Source organism: Drosophila montana, unplaced genomic scaffold (assembly GCF_035044405.1).
Source record: "Drosophila montana isolate Dmon_TW-CO22-7 unplaced genomic scaffold, ASM3504440v1 contig_3216_1, whole genome shotgun sequence".
NCBI lineage: Eukaryota > Metazoa > Arthropoda > Insecta > Diptera > Drosophilidae > Drosophila > Drosophila montana.
Window position 1 is genome coordinate 1,333,906 of NW_026998096.1, and position 10,821 is coordinate 1,344,726.

Sequence of the window (10,821 nt, forward strand, 5' to 3'; positions counted from 1 at the left end):
GTCAAGGCGAAGTCCCTGGTCCTGCGGCCAGGTGTTTATCCCATCCGCGTCATGGCTGACTTATTACCGCGCTGTTATCGCTGTCGGTTCTGCCTCAACATGATTATTACGAAGTTTGCCTGTCAACGAGCCAGAAATCCACTTAATTTCAAAACCAGGCACTGAATTTTCCACCCGACTCCCAAGTTGTCTTATCAACAACCCGAGACGAAGTTTAGCGCCATCCATTGATCATTATTCAATGTTTAAATTGTGATAGCTGATGGCGGTATACTCCAGATTATTGCTAAGCATTTAAATTGCGAAGATCTAGAGAATTATAGGATATCCTGTATCCAACTGTAAAATTGTAAAATGTATTCCAGCCCAAGCAGAGGAATTAGTTCAACTTGTCCGTACTATCTTTAGCCCCTATTTTCACCGCCAGAGTGGATTTTCAGCAATGGCTGAAACATGTTTCAACTGATATTTTACATAGATTTGCTAGAGTTTTCTTTAAAACCTGAAGTGGCTAACAGAGATGATAAATGATCACGATTTGTAATTATCGAAAGCGATTTCGGGGAAAAAAACGAAGCTTTATATAGTCTTAAATAAGATTTGCAGAGACTTTATATTAATATAGTCTCAAAATGTATTACACATAAAAGGAGCGTGTCTGACCCCACAAGAATATATACTCTTGATAAGTATGAACAACCGATGTGATTGTCCGCCTGTTTTATTCTATGCAAACTCATCTTAACCCTATTTCATAAAGCTTGATAAAATTTAAAGTTGAAAAAGAAAACTCTTTTGCTTTGCACGATATCATAACCAATCTCATTAGCTACGGGCTTCGCTATTTTTTGCATACAAAAGCCTCTAAGCTTAATGTCTGCGAGGGTATTTATTCCTCGGCGTGCCGAAGATATCTATTAGTTCTTGCCATACCCTGAACGGATTGCAAATTGGTAATAAAGTGTATGATGATTTGCAAATGTAAGTAACAGACAAAATAAGGCATGTCTAAACCCATTACGTTTATACATTCTTGATCTGAGTAGATGTAGCCATGATCGTCTGTCTGACCATCTGCCTGTCCGTTTGTATGAACGCGTCTATATAATTTCCAAAAATGTTACGTCTATTTAAAGAATACTAAGTGTGGCAATAAAACCAGAGTATTACATTGATTGAGAGGTACAGGGGATTTTGTAGTCGACTACCATATTCTTACTTGTTTTTATTGAATTAGAGGTCTTGTTTATACGTTGAACAGACTAGTTCGTGATAGCTTATTGTGCTGGCTAGCATTAACAGGGTTTCTTTTGCCATCCGTTTTCCATTTATTAAACCTTATTATGTTATACATTTTTCTCCCATTTATAATGGGTTCAGGGTATAAATATTAATAAGCTATTTACTAAATTATGAATTCTTCTTTACGCTGCAAGTTGTTAATAACAACTGCCAATTTCATTAGCATTTTCCACTGACCCTTCCACGCGTCTTTTAAACTCGCAAGGAATACGCAAAATGTTACAAATTGGCCGCAGTAAAAAACTCAGCAATATGAGAAGTAGAAAAAAAATCAAAACCAGATGCAGATTGCAGGGCACCAAACGAACATCAAAGCGTTGTGCAAACATTTAAAGATCAAAAAGCCAAAGGCCCATTTGACCCGCTGGGCCAAATGGTCAAAAAGGACACAGACATATGTATGTACATACACACTACACATTTGAACATTCCGCCCATGGACCACACAAACAGCTGCCGCCCGCTGTTGATAGACACAGAGAAAAGAAGCTGGCAGAAAAATTACTGACCATTCGCCACACCCAAACCCTGGCTGGCTGCATTAATAAAAACTGTTCACCATATTGGCAAATCCATTATGAATATTACGGGAGAGTAAAAGCCAGCTTCGCATCGAAGCGATGAGCCCCAAAGTCCACGGCTGTTGTAGTGGAGGCAATAGGAGGCAGTTGCCGGCCCGGTTGTAAAAAGATTAAAATTGGAAATTGTGCTGCTGCAGTCTGAGAACCGAGCTCTGCTCTTCTGTGGCTTTCTCCTGCAGTTGGCCATCATAATTGTGTGCAAAAAGCAAAGCAAATGTTTACGTAATAAATTTACGTGATTGAAATATGTCGAGTTGGCAACAAAATGGCCACCGAATGCCCCCCGTTGCTCGATGCCCCACCGCACATCGCTGACCGCCCCTGGCCCGCGTCTGGCTAACGGATTGGCGCAACGTTTGCGCGTTGCTCTGGGCCAGGCCAGACTCCGTGCCTACCAACTAACTACCGAGCGCCCCGTCAGCCTTTCCGCATTGGACGTGGTGTAAATTTTTACACATATGCAACGCGCTCAATTTTTATTAGTTGCCAAAGCGTTTGAAATCTGTTGATGTTGCCAGCCCACGTTATTGTAGCTCCTGTTGGCACCCGATGCCAAAAAGCCGCAATTTGTGCAAAAATTATGAAACGAGACTTTAAGCAAACACAAACAACGCTCGAGTAAGTTTTCATGCATTTCAATGAGTGCACTGCCCACGTCAGGGGGAAAAAGTATCGCAATGCTGTCCATCGGGGATTGGCGACTAAAGCGAGTTAATGCAAAGGATTTTCCTTAATTCAAATGGTTTGCGCGCTAGTTGACTAGAATCTTAAGCAGGCATATATACTTAACTAAGACTTAACTAAAGGGAAAAATGAATTTTATCATCACATAACTCTTAGAATATTTTAAACAAGAATTTATGCGAAACACAAAATTTTTGTGATTTGTGAATTTTGTGAAACGTCAGTTGAAAACGAAGCGTTACAAAATTTTAGGTTTATCTTGCCCATTCGAAGAAAGCGAGGCAAATTTCGAAAATTAAAACGAAATCTTTCCAATTTGGTTTATCTTGTCCATTCCTACAGACAACCAGAACTAAATTTAAAAAAAAAAATTTAGACATTTGGTTAAGTAAGGGGCATTACTAGCGACTAATTTAAATATAACTTTTTCACCCAAAGTCCGCCCGTGGAAAACTTGAATGCATGTGTACAATCTAATGTTTAATTTTACATAAATATTTCATAATGAGTTTGAACCCCATCGAATCAACATCCAAAACTTGGAATCTACATTTTCTGCTGTTGTGGAGCTTTAAGACGTTTTGGGCTGTGCGTTACTCACCAATCAGTCAGTCAGTCGGTTTGTCAGTCAGGACAAACAGTTGCATACATAGAACTGATTGATATTATATTGTTATATACAAAAAATATATACATATATAATAAAAAAAGAATAGGTTCATTTTCATATTTTGATCTGGCTCCCAATTGGAATGAATTTCAGTCTGGGGTTTCGTTTAACTCTCAAGAGTTTGGCAACTTACTTGGCATTGCGCTATTCGCATTTAGTTAAAGCTCAGCTTATATATGTATTCGCACCTTGTCAATGAATGACAACTATAAAAGAAAAATCTAACCACGCGCAATTTGTCTAGTGCATGAGGAAATTGATCCAAGCGATTTTGCAACGCCGAAGAGTCGGACGCAGAGTTTCTCTCCACAATCGGGGACATGTCTAAAAAGTATTTACGGCATCGTCAGTCATTCAATTTATCGCATTTCTTGGCCCAAAAGCAAACAGAGAAACCGTCAGTAACTTCGACTTTGGAGCTGACGTTGGCGTTGGCGTTGGCTTTGGCTTTGGCTCTGGCTCTGGCTGGCGACAAGTTCATACGTCTTATGACTTCCCGTTGACGGAAGTGTGTGTGGCATGTGTGTGCGTGTGTATGTGAGGTCTTATGTCTGCCTGGGACGTGTAGCTTACAGCAAAATCACTTTTATAATTGGCACGCAGCCAGCCAAAAGAAGCTTCATGATGGTAAGAAAAAAATGTTAACAAAAACGAAACAAAAAAAAGAAACTTTTACGTCTGTGAGGTTTTCAGCAAACTTATTGCCTGGCTCGTCGCGTCTTTAGATCCTTCAGCGATGTCTGCAGATACTATTTGTCAGATATGACATTATATTAATTGAAATCATATGTCAGTATGGGATCGACGCTCAAACGACACGACCTTTAAAAATGTAATAAAAATCTCTATCCGAAAGTCAATTAAAGTCATCAAATGTGTCGCCAATAGCCCGTCAATATAATAATAAATTATACGATACTACTGTCCATAGAAAAAAAGCCTGGAACCCTAATTGAATTGGTAAATATTTAAATAAATATAACCGCAAATAATTAAAACAACAAAGCCAAACCAGGCAGCAACCGGTGGCAAAATTTCAATGGACGACACGTCTAAATTAAAAGGTCGACAAATATGAATGAATGACAACAACAACAACAACGACAAGAACGACAACAAGAAAAAAATATCCCTGTCCAGGTGGATGGCTAAAAGGGCGCTCACTGCACATTCCGACCACAAAAGCAATTAAATTTCCAATTAAATTGCATTCACTGTGCAACAAACGTTGCAAACGTTACGCGATTTATTTAAATTGTTAATTAGGAAAAGCAATTGCAATGCGACGATGACAAATTAAACAAATTTACTGATCAGAAAGGTGTTTGCAAAAAATCCTAAATATGCAAATAAAAAGGGAGTTGAGGGCAACTGTACACTAAGTATGTACTTAATGCATTTTGATATAAATTTCATGCAGCCCTCAGTAAATTTCTACACTCATTCACCCAGCACTTGTGCCCTGATAGGACATTCACAGTCGGCAGGACTCGCACAATGCCAACAAGAACTAAGACTGCCAAACAAAGACACCAGCAATTACAACAATTCCAAAAACGAGGCAGCAGCACACAAATTGAGAAGAGGGCGGAAAAAAAACGACTATGAAGTCGACGGTGAAAAAAAGGATATAATTTTTCGTAAACGTTTTTATAGTGTTGTCATGTACGATTAATTGCGGCTCATTAAACTTTATATGGCTGCAGAAGCTTAAACGATTTCCGTGCCAAAACTGCTCACACCCCGCCGCCTGCAATTTATTTTACCAATGGCAAGACCAGCTCAACTGAACGAGACGGGCACTCTTGATCGGTCTGAGTTTTGGTTCAGAGAGTTTCCCTTTCCCTTTTTTTTCTAAAACAGTATGACTAATACTTGTTTGAGTAGCCAGAAAAATTCAAGCCAGTTTAATTCAAAAATATCTCAAGATTTTTCTTATTACTACAAGTGTGCATAATAAAAGTTAACACTACGTAAATTGTCCAAGACTCACATGTATTTCCCATGTCAACATACCTCTTAAGAAAAATAAATCGTAAATTTATCGTAAATATAAAAGAGCACTTTTAGAATCGCAAGCATTTTAAAGACATTTTTATTTGACTTAAATTAAATTAAATTTAAATCTAAAGTAAAAATTGTTTACCAATTCTGATCTAGATATAATTGTGTACACTGTATATATAGCTCGTATCGTAAATATCATTATTTGTATGTTATATTCAAAGAAAATTTTCGACTTAGAATAGCCGTAAAAAACCAAACTCGGAAGTTTACAAATCAGACATTATATATTACGAATTACGAAGAAAGAAAAAAGAAACATAAGGCAAAAGGTATGTATAATCTTAATAAGTAAACCACGAAAAGCCCAAAAAATTTAAAAATGAAATTATTTAAAAATTTAAAAATTTAAAAACGAATTTAAATAAAAAATAAGCACAAAATGTTTAGCAATGATTTGCTATTTGAGATATTGATGAGCCAACGGGAAATGTCAACTCAGAAATACCTTATTGAGCATTTTCCATGGATTACAGGAATAAATATAAAAGAAAAAATCGATACTAGGAACTTCGTTGTTAGTTAATGTTGTGATTAAAAGAAAATAAGAAAACAGTTTCTAGAATAACAATTTTGTATCAAACTTTTTATACCGATCATAAAAACATAAATGTTTCGATATTATTCAAAACATACAAAATATATTCACTCTGGCGGACTGTTCGGGTTAATAATTATTTTATTTTTTGTTGTAGACATTTTTTTCACGATCAGCAATTTATAAATTTCTGTGCTTAAGCAGCATATGAAAAATAAATGCCACAAATATTCCACATCAAATGTGGGTAAATAAACAATAAAATAAGTAAACAATAAACAAGTTTCAGTACACTTACACACCCCCACGGCACTTTTCTTTTGGGAATATGGCACTTAAATAAGCGTAAATGGCAAAAGAGAAAGTTCTAGCTATGAAAATGTCGCCATTTTTATCATTTTTGGGGTACGAGGTTAAGTTCGAAAAAGTGAAATATTCAATTTTAATTTTAATAGTATACGAAACCCTGCAAAAGATGTTGTATAGCTTTTATAATTCGCGAGCTGTCGTTAGAAAATCAGGTCTCAACATGGATATACTTCAAAAAAAAATTAAAAAATCATTCTGCGTATGCTAAACGAGAATATAGTGTTAAAATCTCTTTAGCTTTCGAAGTTACCAAGATCGATGCGCTTCACAGACAGACAGACTGAAGGACAGAAGAACATTGCCAGATCGACTCAATTTGTCTTTTGACCTCCTGATCAAAAATATTTGATCTTTATTGAGCTCATACATGTACACATTTTTCCATTTAATCTATTTACACTGGGTTCAGGGTTTAAGAGAGCATTATACTTCCTTAGTGGAACGAAACTCAAGCACGAAGGGATTTTAATTTTCTTTTCAGAATTTAGTTCTATCTAGATTTAATAATTAAATGAATTTTAGTACAAAATATTAAATATATGTAAATAAATATGTTATGAATAAATTATTTTAGATCAAAAATGTTTTCTTCCATGTCTAAACTCCCTGTTGTAAAAACAATTTGAATACCAATCCATGTATATTTCGATTCCTGCTAAAATAACTAGATTTCACCTTCCAAAAATCATATTAATACTCGAACCAACAGAATTCTTTGCGAAGAATATTAGACTAGGGAATACCCTTTATAATTACAACATTAAAAAAATATTTAAGAGAGTATCCAAAAAATCAAAATTAAATTTAGCATTATTTTTATAATTAATGATCTATCGAAACCCAAAGACCTTTTATTTTTTTTACTCCAAAATGTATTTTATTTAAAAGTTTAAAAAACATGAAATAAATAAAACGCAATTTTTTATTATTAGTTTCAAAAAGAATTATAAAAGAATTTCCAAACAAACTGAGGGAAAATGAGAATTTAGGACATAATATCAAATATCAATATGAGCTGTCGGATATAGCTTGATCGCCTTTTATTGCTGATCACGAATATCGAGCAACCCCTTTTCATAATTTTATGTGTACAGGGCATAGAAACAAAATATCCTTTCAATGGCACAAAATGTCTACTCCAATCGTAATTGTTAGGGCTGCTGGCGTTATTTATTTTCGAGGGATGCCTAAAGCAATGTTGCGACCATTAAAAATAAAAATAAAAATAAAAAACAAAATCATTTTCGTTGCATTTTTTGAAATGTTTTCAAATCAAATATCGACAACTGCGGCCGTACTGAGGAGCGAAGCGACATGCCTTGATTGCCTTTGACTGCATATTTATTTGCATGGCCAGGCGAATTTTTTTGTTTTTTGTTCTTTTTTCTGGGTTGCTGTGTTGTTGCATTTTGTGTGATTTTCATTTTGTACACTATTGAGCTGTTCGTATTTTTACGCTTTTTGTCAACATTTTGTTGTCGGACTTGTTTGCTTTTTAAGCTGGACTGTTCGCTCTGGGCCGTTGCTTTTAATGAAATGTTTTGATTATTTCCTCAGCCACAGCTTGCAGGGCTCTTTTGTTACATTTAACCATGGGACGTGTGCCAAAGAATTGCTTTAACAGATTCGATTTTGAATATTGTAAATTGGTTTTATGGCACTTAAAGAGTCAAATCAAAGGCATTCAAATGCACTTTAAATTACCTGCATCAGTTTGCAGTTGATTTGATTTTCAAATATGCTGCCAATTGTCAATGAGCTTTGTTCGCCAGCAACATCTGCAGGCTCATCAATTGAACCAATGACGCAGCAAAGTATGCTACATAATGCTAGAAAGGAATATGCATGTCATTTAGTCTGCGATTTATGCGTCTCACTCGAAAACACTTGAAAAGCTTGCACATTCATGCAGTTCACTTCACACAGACACGCTCACACACACACACATATGCCACATTGCCACATGCACAACTCGGGCGACAACGATTTAGGCGGATCAATGCAAAAATCACTTACTCGGCCTGGAAAATAGTTTCACTCGTCGAGAATGTGCTGTGTAGTCAACTCTAAAATTGCTGATATTGACGTTTGCCTAGCAACTGTCGCAAGACTGATAAATTTGCTGACGTTGCAATCGTAGGCCAAATAGTAATTTCGCCAAATTTTAATTGACACTGAAGTGTCAAAGGCTAGCAAATCAATATCACAACACGAAACGCCAATATTGTTGCACTTTAGGGTCTTAAAATTATATTCAACACAGTTACATAATTTTTTACTTTTGTACGAAGAAAATTTGACAGTACATCATGCAAAGAAATAAGTTAAAAGTCATGATGGTCACTGAGAATACTGAAAATTTATAAAAAATTATCTAACATTATGTACTGAATGTATTTGGAATATGATCACCGCCTCAAGCTGTACATTAAATCTTAAGTATACTTCAATTTATATTCTATATTCTTGCCAATTTGTGTTCTCAAACTTACCATTAGCGCTATCTTTTTGCAATATATATGCTTGAGAATTTGCAATCAATTTGAAATCAACATATTTGCACTTGTTTTAACACTTTTCGACTAAATCAACTTTCGGGTTATTTAAGAGGCGCGCCATTTACACTTTCATTTGTTTTCTTAGATAACACACTTCTAATGCTTATATCGCAAACACTACGAACTGTTGTCCAAATAAGTTAAGTTACTCTAATAAGATACTGATATGAAAATATTTGTATATACCTGTTAAATAACATTAATTTACATTAATTTGTGTAGTGCAAGAGCAATTATCGATCTACAGAAGAGTTCATTTGTTACAACTATTAGGGAAGCATAAATGGTTACTGGCTAGATGTAAAATCCTTCCGTTAGAGTTTTTCTTTTTTCCTCTCTCTCTTCATATATTTTCACAACCATAATCAGTTAAGCGAGCGATTCAAAAACTTTGCGTCATTTTGAATGGCTTTGTAGAAAAAATTCGAGAACAGCTAAGGTTCTTTTTGATACAATTACTTCAAATACAAATGATATTCTTAAGGGAATAGTTATAGTTATGCGCACTACGTATTTTAGTTTGACTAGTTCGACTAATAGACTATTTGTTTTTTGTGATGATATTAAAGAGTTCTTTCTACGCTCCTCTATGCGTCTTTTACTTTAATTGCTTTATTTAATTTTATGGCAATTTGTTTTAAAATTCTTAACCCAGCCTCGTTTCTTCGAACGAAAAATGGTCTTTTTTTTTGTAAAACTTCCGTTTTAACACGCCTAAAAATATGCAAATGTTTCTTAAATGCGTTCGGTATTTCCTTTTGGTCCTTGCATACACATTTTATATTTGTCATAGGTCAGTTACATTATTAGAAACGCGCTAAGAGCCTTGACTTAGGTCAGTTCTCAGTTAGCTTAGGCGATATTACTTTTCTTTCACAATCTTATGGTATTCGCACGCAAGTATGCAGCACAAAGTTCTCAAACGCACGAAACACCAGCAAACAGACTCTCATATACAGACAGAAACACAAAGAAAGATTGGAAAATGTTTGCTTAGACGCCGGCTCTTTGTCGTCAGCAACCTTTCGTAACCGTATTTCGCGCAAAACTGATCCTTAACGCATTCCGAAAAAATCTGCTGCTTGGCATCGCCATGCGAATGTGCAACGAGCACGAACCTTACAAAATGCACGAGGACACACGCGAGACGGCCGACAGAGAACAACGCCGAAGAGTAGGTCGGCACACGAGGCGCAACAACGAGCCGCTGCCGGCAAATGACGACGGCCAAGTTGTAGGGGACTGCAGACAGCGGCTTTTGTTACCAACAACTATACGCTTGTCCTTACTGTTTTTGGCCAAGTGCAAATCTCGGCAAATAACGACGAGTTGACGACGATTGCAACCAGCCGACGTGGCCTGGACCAATAATGAAGATGTGTTGCATTCATGGATGCAACATGTAGCGCATGAGAGGAGCAACTCCCTAACTCAATTGAGCTGTTTTCAACTCTCGATTTAGACTAATATTATATGGAATAAATATTTTTATATTTTAAATAATATTTTTATGTCTATTTTACGCAACTTTGATTGTTGTTTCGATTTTAAAAACCATTTGTAACAACAATAGTTTTGCGCATCCTTGAAGAGGCAAGTTCAAACATGTTGCCCGGTTGAATTCGCCGCAAGTTAAGCTCTCCTCTACAATACAAGTAATGGCAACAAGTGAAAACATCCCTATAAGATATTCTACACTCCCACAGTAACCTATCAGCATTTCGCTTGAAAGCTTTCATTTTGCCGCACACAATACACTGAAAGTAATTTGTGGTCTAAAAATTAGTATGTCAATGTTTGGCAACTTAGCCCCCAATGCGTTCATACGTTCACTTGAAAAACATTTGAAATATTTCAATAAAAATTATAAGGTTATGAACTTGATTGACTCTTACGTATTATGCTAAATGTGTAGCTTGAGCCAATTTGTTGCAGTGTATAAAAGCTATCGGGTACAGGTGAGATGCGCCGAATTCCAATTTAGTTTGTGTAGATTTTCTGAAGCATCTCTCAAAGAGTAAATATTTAGAGAGAGCGAGACAGCAAAGTCTACAC

At 35.9% G+C, this 10,821-nt stretch overlaps 1 protein-coding gene across 1 annotated transcript in view; it reads right to left on the bottom strand.

The window, feature by feature from the left end:
• Window positions 1-9,183, bottom strand: part of LOC135433036 (target of Myb protein 1) — a 58,124-nt gene extending 48,941 nt beyond the window's left edge. The window contains exon 1 of the mRNA XM_064688967.1: window positions 8,701-9,183. The gene's annotated coding sequence lies outside the window, so the exon portion shown is untranslated. The remainder of the gene's footprint in view (window positions 1-8,700) is intronic.
• Window positions 9,184-10,821: the final 1,638 nt, after the last annotated feature.